Below are 10,978 nucleotides of genomic sequence, written 5' to 3' on the forward strand. Positions count from 1 at the left end.
ATAAAGTGCCACTCCATCTTGAACGTTTGGTATCTTACATGTGTATTCTTTCTCTTACTCAGTGAAGTGCTGTGATGGTGATGTGCGAATTTTAGTCTCACCCTAAAGTGGTGACCACTGACCGAAGGGGTCAAGACTTTCCCCTTCACACCTGGAGGCCCATAGGGATGAATGGGAAATACAGAATCGGTATATACCGATTCGGTATTTACCGAATCTTACCGATTCAGTAAAATTTACCGAATGAATACCTACATCCCATTTACCAATTCTAAAAGACCGAATCGGTAAAATTCGGTATTTTAGAATCGGCAAATCTGGATTTCCTACATCTTGCCCTTAGTATGCTCTACTTAATCTAGTACTTGCCAATTGTGTGCTGGTGGCTTTTAAGAAGTCTCCAGGCAGGATTTGCTAGCTTGGCGCCCAATGTACTTGAATGTAAGTTAGAACATGCCTCCAAGTTGAGCTATGGCCCTGAGCTAGAATTTGTTTTTTAGCCGACATCACTCTGGAATGTTCAAGTCCATACTTAAAATAGTGAATCAAAATCACAAGTCCCAAAATGCAAAGTTCTTTTGGACAGCACAAAATGGCTGGCTGATGATCCTGGTTCACAGGAAAATGGAGGTTTGTAAAAAAATGTCTTTCAATTAAGTGTCATTAATTTCAGTGGAAGGTTTGGGCTATAAATTGCAACATTCTATGTATTCGATCTAGGGTAGGCACTGAGATACAATAGACTTCCTCTCCTCATCTCACTCCTCTGAAGATGATCCTTCAGGAGGCCCACTTTTTCTCTCACTTGCCCTCACCCACACCCAAGCACACAGAAACTCATTGGTCCTAAAGATCTAGGGGAAGATTTACAAGAAGGTGCGGCAGCGCGGCACCGCAAGCCATTTGGCTGTGCCATGTTGCGGCACCTTCAGAGCATAGGAATGCAACATATTTACAATAATATGACACATTCCTGTGCTCTTCCCTGCGCTGGTGCACAAACAGCTGCCATGCGCCAGCGCAGGCACCCTTGCACCATGCTGCAAGGATGCCTTTGCAATTGGAGGATTGTTTTTGTGCCGGAAGGGGCACCTTCCTGCACAAAAACAATCACTACAGGCATTTTCCTCTTTCAATGTGTGCAGTAGAATGCAGCACCCATTGAAAGAGGGAAAAACTAGGAGAAATTAAAACATTTCTCCTTGTTGCGCCTGGCGCGCAGCAAACTACCGCATTTCAAGGTTCACGACTTCTCGTAAATCTGGAAATGTGCCAGGTTACATGGGTGTTGCGTGGGAACACCCACAGCAACACCCATGGAACTCCAATTTCACACAAAGTGCTGCGTGTAAAAAGGCCATATGTACAAGGACAGGATAAGCCACGTAGGGTGGCTTTTCCTGTCCTTGTAAATATGGGGTAGAGAAATGTGCTGCCAGTGCATCACAAAAAGTGACATACTGGCAGCGCAAGGGGCTTGTAAATCTGCCCCTAAGCATCATGCGCTGCCACCTCCCCTCAAAGGATCGCAGCGGGTCAGCAATACTTTAAATCAGTTTAAGAAACACTACAAAAAATAATGAGTTTGGGCTGTTCTTTAACAAAGCAAGTCATAGCATGTTTGTGTATGCAAACACTTAACAGTGACATGGACACAGGAGAACATCCTACTCTGCAGTAATTTTTCTTTGCTGAGGTTTACCATTTGTTGGACAGGGAAGCAGGCATGGCGGGTGTGGCCGATTTTCAGGGTGAGAAAAGGAGAGGCAACGTCCCCTAGGGAGTCCAGGAAGGCGCGCAGGACACAGCTCTAGCTCACTTTCCTCACAAACCTGTGTAGTGTTTGTGGGTGCTGAGACAGGCGATGACCTTGGGCAGACGTAGGATGAAGGCATAGAGAATGATGCCAACGCACATGGAGGGACAAAAGCAGACACACAGGCTAAGTTGTCTCCGCTCTCTAGGAAAGACACTTGACCGGTTTTCTACCAACACCACCAACATTTTGATGTCCCAAATGGTGCAAAAAATAAGCAGAAACACCTACAGCCGGTATTTTGAGCCTTTATATGTACACACTTCAAACAACACATATAAATAGGAAGCACATTTAAAGTACTATTTAATATCACATTAAGGCCTTTGTCATCTCTTAAAACAACAATAAGTATCTTGTATTTGTCTCTTGGAAATGTAGCATCCCTACCACTCACTGCCATTCCTCAGTATCCTGTCTTTCCTTCTGTTCTCAATTTGTTACCATTGCCCTTTTCCGATGGATGCCAGCGAGGTCTTCCTGGGCAGCACTCAGTGTAAGCAGGAAGTGATTGGGACAGCTTCTGTTAACGACTACCTTGGAAAACACCATTATCTGTTCTGATGAACATGTACCGTGAGTACAACTGCCTGTGGAGTAATTATTATGTCCATTCCATGGTAACTGTACTTTGTTTTCCATGGCAATGACATGAAATAGCTTATCAGTTTGCCGTTTACTTTTAATTAAACTCATCAATGTAATGTTTGACTTTAATGAAGCAGCTGCACAGCACGTTAGGATCAAACCGAAAATGCAATTATTATTATTACATAGTATTGCTTGTTTGAGCATAGCCCTACTTGATATAGCATGAGGTGAGATTCAGTGGCGTAACACAGCCACAGTGCGGGGGAGGGGGCGACCAAGCTCCAGGGGGCCCCCTCAGCACAGTACGTTGGACGGATAGCTCCTGATTGAGTCCTGAGTGGGCCCATCCACGTGCCTTGCAGCCCCCCTCTCCTCAAGTTTCGTTACGTCATTTTTTTGTTTGAATGTTTTTTTATTGTTATTTCAACTTATATTAACAATACAGAGCTGTACATGGTGCAGGGCGACACAGCAATGAGCAATAGGAACCACAGCTAGGAGTAAATACAGTGAGGAAATTGTATCGTGCCACCAGCACGAGGTTTATCCAATGTCTCTGTGGAGAAAGAAGTTGGAGGGTATAGGGGAGGAAAACAGTGGTAGTTACACAGAACAGCCTCACTCTGCATTTCCCACCAGTACATGCCTTTCGCATCTGCGGTCTCCCCCGTCCACCCACCAGGGCAATGGAAGCCTCCGAAGGCCGAGGCAGCAACACCTGCGTATGTTAATGTGGGTGTGGATCTGCACAGGTCGCAGGGGCGCGGCCAGTGGGGTGTCATAGAGGAGGAGCGCCATCGAGGGCCATGAAGTGCGCAGGTCGGGCAAGTCCCGGACTGGTCAACACGCACCAGCGACGTGTGGGGAGGAGGAGTGCAGAGGCATGTCCCACTAGTTTCCAGTGCATAAGGAGGTAGGCGAAGTCTCGGTGCGCTGTGTGTTGTGTCCCTCATTGCCACTCGGCAATCCGCTTTGTGGTCACTGCAATGTCATAGCCGTCTCATGTGCTCCGTTACATGAACTGGCGAACAAGGGAGAGAGAAGGGGGGGGAAGTGGGGGGAGGGGCTGGGCGCGGTCAGCAAGGTCAGCCATGTGTCTCACGTGGTGCCATGAGGATGGCGCAGCAAGAGCGGGCGTTAGGGAGGGCCACTATCGTGTCGGCCGGTGGATGTCTGTAGTGTGTAGTGGGGGGGGCGTGGGGAGCCCTGCGGGAGGCGTGAGGCGCTGGAGTGGTATGCAGGTCATCCTCTCGGTAGTCAAAGAGCGATCTGGCTGGTAGCCAGTTGAACGCCATTTCAGGGGGGTGCATGAAGGGCTGAGCAAGAGACGTCAGGGCTGTCATGCGCATCGGCTTGCTCCGCCATCGTGTCTCCGCCTCCCTCAGGGGAGCTGGCGGGTGTGTGGTCTTCCAGAGGGTGTCTGTCGCTGTGAAAGGCGCTGAGCATGTCATCCCACAGTGTTGCTATTGGGAACTGTCGCAATCTCGCCGTTTCCTCGTTGTGTAGGACTATGCTTTCCGCCCTTGCCCAGGTGTCCAGAGAGGTGCGCCAATGTTGTGGCAAGGGAGGGGTCGCGCGTTTCCAATGCTTAGTGAGTAGTCTCTTGGCTGTAATGAGGCCTAGATCCCAAAAACGGGAGGGGACTTTGTTGAGGGCGGTTCTCTTATAGAGGCCCAGCAGGCATGTCTCCCAGGTGTGTGGTAACGGCATAGCCGTGCAGCGGTCAAGAACCATTAGCACTGATTGCCAGTATGGCCGTATCCGAGGGCAGAGCCATAACATATGTAGCAGATCCGCACCAGTTAGTGCGCATCTTGGGCAGCCAGCCGAGGCACCCGGGAAATATTGGTTGAGCCTGTCTGGTGAGAGGTATGCCCTGTGCAACACATAAAATTGTATCACCTTGAAGCGTGCGTTACGAGGGATGTTTTTGGGGCTGGTGAGTACCATCATCCACTCCTTGTCCGTCCAGTCCCTCCCTCTGTCGATTGCCCATTTAGCACGCAGGGGCTGTAGGGTATGTTGCGTGTGGGTCAATAAGGCCTGAGTCAACCAATGTACCACGTGCGTACAATCCCCCATGACATGGAGGTGTTGTATCAGCTGATGCGTGGGGGGCTCAACTGTGATGTTACCCCATCTTCGGGTGTACGCCGCTACTATGGATGCGTGTTGTAAGAATTGGCCCGCGGGAATGCCCGTGTCGTCAGCCAGTGTCTCAAAGGGAATCAGGGTGCCATCGGCATATAGGTCCGCCATGGTTTCAATCCCTGAGCTCGTCCAGTGTTCCAGCGCAGCTGCCGTGACTATGGCAGTCGTTTTAGGTGTGCCCAGGAGTGGGAGTGCTGGAGCGTAAGGTGTGACATGTTTAGTGAGCCGTATGCTTCTGTTAAAGCATTTCACCGCTACGTCCACATGTAGCTGTGGCCTGTGTTTCGTACGTGCTAATGGGTGGAAAAACGAGTGAATTTGCAGGAGGGTGAGCGAGTCCTCATGTGAGGTCCTGTCCGCCAGGTTCCTGCCCGAGAGCCAGGCGGTCACCCACTGGAGCTGCGCCGCTAGGTAGTAGAGCTCCAGATTTGGCACCGCGAGGCCGCCCGCCTCAATTGGCGCGTAGAGCTTATTTAGCGCCACCCTGGGTCGTCCAGCATTCCAGACCAAATCCCGGAGTATAGACTCCAGGTCCTTAAATGTACGGGCCGGGACATACTCTGGTATGTTGGCAAAGTAATAGAGAAGCCTGGGCAACACTATCATCTTCGTCAATGTGATCCTGGCCGGGACAGTGAGTGGGAGAGTCTTCCAAAAGGATACCTGCGACCTGATGGATGTGACGGCGCGTGTCAGATTGCCATCTAGGATTTCAGGGTGTGTTCTGTATATATAAATTCCCAGGTATTTGAACACAGTATCATGCCATGGCAGTAGTTCCCCCCCGATGTCAATTCCTGGGTTCGGGATGTCGGGCGCAAAAGAGTATGCTCCCGACTTCGCCCAGTTCACCCTGAGTCCAGACATGGTCTCAAAGGTCCGGAATATGTCCGAGAGGTCCCGTGGCAAATTCGTGAGGTCCCTGAAGTACAGTAATAGGTCGTCAGCGTACAGCGAGACCGCATGTGTGCCGTCTGCTAGCGGTATACCCCAGTTCGCCCCACTTCCGCGCAGTATCTCAGCGAGAGGTTCGATTGCCAGCGCGAAAAGTAGCGGGGACAGCGGGCATCCCTGTCTGGTTCCCCGTCTGACTCTTATAGTGTCCGAAAGCAGCTTGCCCGTGCGGACGCGTACTTCCGGACTCCTATATAGCAGGCCGACCATTTCGATGTAGTTATCGCCCAGGTCAAATTTGCTCAGCACCTCCCGTAGATACGGCCATTCGACCGAGTCGAATGCCTTTTCGAGATCGAGAATTAGGCACCCCGATCTCGGCCAGTCCCGTACCGCATATTCCTGCACCCGGAACAGCCTCCTGATGTTGTGGGATGTGCACCTAGTGGGTACAAAGCCGTTTTGGTCGCTGTGCACCAGGGATGGCACCAGTGGCGCCAGTCGCCTTGCTAGGGAAGACGCTAAGATCTTATAATCCGTATTTAGGAGTGCTAGAGGCCTGTACGAGCCGAGGAGCGTGGCATCCCGGCCGGGTTTGAGCAGTGACACCAGTGTCGCCTCGTTCATGGATGTGGGCAGGGCAGAGTCATCCAACGCCGCCGAGTACACTCTCATGAGCTCCGGGATCAAGATGTCGGAGCAAGCCTTGTAGTATTCAGCTGGGAGGCCGTCTGGTCCGGGTGCTTTACCGTTCGAGAGGGCAGAGATGGCGTCGCGCAGCTCATCCGCCTCCAATGGCGACCCAAGGTCGTCTTGCTGGTCTGCCGTAAGGGCTGGAAGCCTGAGCCCCTCGAGGTAATCGGCAATGTTTGGGTGCGGGGTCGAGAGACGTGACTCATATAGCGCTCGGTAGTGTACTATAAAGGCGTCATGGATCTTCGCCTGGGTGTATACCGCGGTGCCAGCGGGCGGGTGTATCGCAGTGATGGGGGACGTTCGTTCCTCTCGTTGAATTAGCCAAGCTAGCAGTTTGCCAGGTTTATCCCCAGTGTGATGTGTGTGGGCCGAGTGTGCTGCGTAGTTAACATGTTTCAGGCTGTCTATGAGTTTGTCATGTTCCGCGCGTGCTGCCAATAGTTTGGCATCATCACCGTCAGCCGCTTCTCGCTCAGCCTGCAACAGGTCTGTTTCCAGGCGTTTAAGGTCAGTTTCTATGCGGCAGCGTGAGAGGGCTTGTGTGCCCAGACAGTGCCCCCTGAGGACCACTTTAAGTGCGTCCCACTCTATCTGCGGGGACGACGCCGTGCCGGTGTTGTCCTCAAAATACTGCGCTGTCTGTGCGCTAATGGAGCTTCGGAAATGGCCATCTAGGAGTAGGTCAGGCTGGAGCCGCCAAGTGGGCGCCGGGGGTCGGGGGCAGTCCCATGCTATGCTCAGGGTATGGGGATTGTGGTCGGAATGTGTGCGGCCCATGTAGCAGGTGTCTACGATGTGCGGCAAAATGTCTTCAGTTACCATGTATCTGTCTAACCTCACATGAAGAGCGTGTGCCCCAGAGTAGTACGAATAGGCCCTGGTGTGGGGGTTATGGCTACGCCAAGCGTCTCGCAAGTCCCATTGCGTGGACCATGCCTGGAGGGTGTCTGCAGTGGTCTGTGCATGTGAGTTGGGCGGTGGGGGATGCGAACGGTCAAGGGTCACGTCCAGCGTGCTGTTATAATCCCCACCCAACACCCACGGGACACCATGCCAGGGAGTTAAAGTGGTGGACAATTGTGCCAGGAAATCCGCCAAGCCCGTGTTGGGTGCATATACCGAGGTCAGCACCAGTGGGTTCCCGTCCAGCCTGCCATGGACCACCACAAACCGTCCTCCGGGATCTATGTGCGTGTCTGACATCGCCCAAGGTGTGCCCGGTCTGACCCACACTAGTGATCCCTTGGCATATGACGAGTGGCGCGTGGCGTATAGTTGCCCCCGCCATCGGCGGCGCAGTGTGTTTACTTCCGAGTCACTGAGGTGCGTCTCCTGTAGGAGAGCTATCTGTATGTGATGGCGCTTGAGGTAGGAGTATATCTGGTAGCGCCGGGATGGTGTGTGCATGCCCCTGACATTCCACGTACATATCTTAATGGCAGACATTACAGCAATCAGTCCTCGTCCCGCCTCCCCGTCGCCGCCCCTCGTACCCCACATCATCGTCAAACAACTCACCCCAGCGCCACACCACATCGGCCTCCCTGCGGCCACAATTCCCAGCAATGGAAGGGGGGGGGGGATAAGGGTACATAAAAATGGGGGAACAGTGAATTCTCGAACTTGGTGAACATGTAGAATACCAAAAGGTCGGGTGCGGAACGTGCTCCCGTCCATACTCTCAAGGAGAGTAACCATATCTAAGACTGAAGGGGGTAGGTGTGCAGATCGCACCCTAATCGTGGTAGCAAACCAACAATGTCTGTCCATGGAGACCCTCCACCCACCCGGCGAATGTCCGGCAGCACAATAAAAAGGGAAAGAAAAAACATCTATGCAAATGCAAATGCAGGCCCCCATGCACACATGCACCAATTCACTATACGTTACGTGTCCCAGGGTGGCAGTATTCAGGAGCAGCTTCTCCGGGTGTGTGTGTCAGCCGGGAATGGGCACCAGCGACACGCCCGGGGGTCAGTATCGCCACAGGGGTCTCCGGGTACGTATTCACTCCTCAAGCAGAATGCAAGGCCAACACTCTCACCCGGCATGGGGTGAGTGCATGTCAATCCATCCCTCCACTGCCGTGGAGGCGTCGTCCGAGTCGTGTCTCTCATCCCTGTGGCGCACTCAGCTGATATAGTCCGCCGTCTGGGGCGTGACGTCCGGTCTTTCCTCCGAGCCTTGTGAATTCGGTATGCCATAGATGGCTTCGTCATCACTGGGAGGGTCTTGCTGGCTGCCTCCCGCTGTCGCACTCTGCATTGGGGAAGAGCTCACTTCCATGACCAGGCGAAGGGCGTCTTGCTTCTCCTGCTGCCGAGCGTCCTCCGGGGGGGCCGTCCTCGCCGTTCCTCGCGTAGTGGATCGTGATCTCCGGCGCGGTCTGCGTCTCCTCCGGGCGTTTCCGTTCTGCCTCCTGGGCGCAGGACCAGCCATGGTCTCGGGGTCTGTGCCCACGCCTCCGTCCAGCCACGCCTCCACCTCTGTCGGGTCAGTGAAGAAATGTGTGCGTTCTCCAGCCACCACCCTCAGTTTCGCAGGAAACAACAGAGAGTATTGCAGACCCTGCTGCCTCAGGCGTTTTTTCACCTCCAGGAAGTCGTGTCGCCGCCTCTGTACTTGAATAGTGTAGTCCGGGAAGAACATCACTGACGCGTTCTCAATTCTGACCTCTTGGAGCTTGCGCGTTTCTCTCAGGATGGAGTCTCTGTCCCTGTAATTCAAGATGCGTAGTAGCATGGGCCTCGGATTAGAGCCTGTCGCTAGTGGCTTGGTGGGGACGCGGTGTGCACGTTCGATCACAAAGTGAGGGGACAGCGAGCCCTCTGGTAGTAGGCCTCGCAGCCATTGCTCCATGTGTTCCTCTGGGTGTCTTCCTTCCCATTTTTCCGGTACTCCTACAAGGCGCACATTGTTCCTTCGCGCCCTGCCTTCCGCGTCCTCCGCTCTATCCTCCAAGAAATCCACCCTGTTCAGTAGGTCTTGGATGTGTTTAGTCGATTGGCTGACCTGGGGTCGGAGTTCCTGCACATCATTTTCCAGGGATACAGTGCGGTCCGCCAGCTTCTTATGATCTGCCTTCAGGTGCGTCAGATCAATGACCACTCCATCTATCTTTGAGGCTAATGAGGTGCGCGTCAGCTGTATGGATTCCTCCAGACGTTCCATCGCCGCCAACATGGTGTCCAGCTTAGCCGTCGTTTGATCCGGGTCAGAACCCTTCCCGGATTTGTCCATCTTGCCTTTGGGGATGGTACCGCTGTTCCCAGTGCGGTTCCTGGTCCCAGTAGACATCTGTGTTAGGGCGCGAGTATTACCTCAGCAGTGAGGGCTGTGCCAGTGGGGCGCGATGGTGTTCAGGTCCGTGGACGCACTGGCAGGTCACGCTGCGGTGGCGGTCTCCCGACTTCAGGCCTCAGCTCGCGGGCAGCACAGGGTCCCGCCTCAGGTGGGCCGTTGCTGCTACTTGGAAGTGGAGCGTAGGTGCGTCGCCGCTACAGGCGGCCTCTCGGGACCCGGTACACCTCGTGTGCAGCCGTCGGCTAAGGGGGTGTCATGGGCGTCTTGCTCGCTCGCTCATCACGGTGGGGCTATTCCCGGTCCCTGGTGGTCGGGCCCTCCCTTCGTGGCCCGTCGGAAGGTTTACGAAGTTTCACCGAGGGCAGCTGCCAACGTTCCCGACCTCAGCCACCTCAAGCGTCCGTGCCCCCCGCGCCCCCCTCCAGCCACTCAATCCGTCTGCTCTGTCCACGGGTCAGGGGACGCTCTGGGGCAGCGCGTTTGCCAGTCGTTCAGTGCCGATCTCGGTGGGGGACCGTCCTCTCGTACCTCGGGCCTCAGCTCCTCCACCAGTGTCACGTGGCGCCGGGGCCAGCAGTGGGCAAGGGTCCAGTGTCCACCGCAGTCGGCGAGGGGTTATATGGGGCGAGGTCGATGTGCGTGGCCAGTGCCGCAATCCTGTCGCTGAGGCCTCTCCCTCAGGCCTACCAGTGCGCACGGAGTCTCAGGGTAGTCAGAGCACTGTTCGGGCATTAAGGCAGTATGTGCGGCCCTCCGGCAGCTGGTCCGGAGCGCCGGTCACGGTCAGGCGCGGTGGGGCACCCCAGACGCCGCCCGGCCCCGTCAGGCGTCACTCTGTGTCGGGTGGTCGGGCCTCTCCGCCGCAGCAGGCGCCCTCGGCTCCCGTCTTCACTCCCGCACAGGCCCCCGGCGCCCCCCCCCGCTGGCCGTCCGCACAGCGGCCACTCCGCCGAGAAGGCTGATTCCGCCGACCCCAAGCCCCGGCTTCCTTACCGGTCCCTCACGGTGACTCAGCGCCGGTCAGCTCCGATCCGTGCAGGTCCGGCGGCCGCAGTAGTGGGGGGGGGGTGCAATGCGCAATGGCCAGTGCTTCCGGCGCCTCGTGTGTTGGTTCACCGCGGTCAGCGCCGCTTGAGTGCTCCGTTCCGGCCCTCCGGGCCTAGCTGCAGTCCTGGAGCCCCAGGCTGTCCTGGGCGCACGCCGGGCGGGGAGGCGGCCTGCGCGGCTGCTTTTCAGCGCTGTCCCCGGTGCAGGTCAGGTGCACCGATCGCCCCCATAATTGGCAGGGGGACGGATGACCACACTCCACATCGGCGCCGGCAGTTTCCGCCGGTCGTGGTCCGTGCTGGGCAGGATAAATGCGCCGGGTGGGGAAGCTCAGTGCGGAGCTCTACCCGGAGGCGTCCATGTCGTTTGCGTGCTTAGCCACGCCCCCAAGTTTCGTTACGTCATTAGGTTGCTCGGTGTTGGCCCTTAAGGTTTCAGCCCCTTCTAGGCATTTGTGAGCTGTGTTAAATTGTGAGAAGC

This window comes from Lissotriton helveticus, chromosome 8, assembly GCF_964261635.1.
Source record: "Lissotriton helveticus chromosome 8, aLisHel1.1, whole genome shotgun sequence".
Lineage (NCBI taxonomy): Eukaryota > Metazoa > Chordata > Amphibia > Caudata > Salamandridae > Lissotriton > Lissotriton helveticus.